This window comes from Plasmopara halstedii (genome assembly GCF_900000015.1).
Source record: "Plasmopara halstedii genome assembly, contig: Scaffold_323, whole genome shotgun sequence".
Taxonomy (NCBI): domain Eukaryota; phylum Oomycota; class Peronosporomycetes; order Peronosporales; family Peronosporaceae; genus Plasmopara; species Plasmopara halstedii.
The window spans coordinates 415,462-415,935 of record NW_020187244.1 but is presented as its reverse complement, the minus strand read 5'-3'; positions in this window follow the sequence as shown (position 1 = coordinate 415,935).

The following is a 474-nucleotide window of genomic DNA, read 5'->3' as shown; positions in this document are numbered from 1 at the left end:
AAATGAGCCATCTTGCTCAACCGGTCGACAAATACCACGACACCCGTGTTGCCCGCCGGGTATTTCGGCAGGCCAAACTCAAAGTCCAAACTCAAGGGCTGCTAGCGCCCATTGGGTACCAGTAAGCTGGCCAGCGGCACCGCCGCGTTCGGGGAGGGTTTCACCCGTTGACACGTCTCACACATTCGCACATAGGTGCTCGTCCATTTGTACAGCCTGGGCCACCAATAGTGGTGACTCACAGAATTGTACGTTTTCTCTCGACCGAGTGGACCACTGAGTGGCGTGTCGTGAGTTTCATCTGTCACAGACGACGTTACAGCTGTAACATGAGCAAGCTCATAGTCTGGTCTGCGTGACAAAGCGTCAGCCAAAGCATTCTTTCCCAGCTTATCTTCACCAGTCGCGCTGCGTAATGACGCATGATCTGTGTAGATCACAAACGCCTTCGAGCCGAGCAGGTGGACCCTTAAC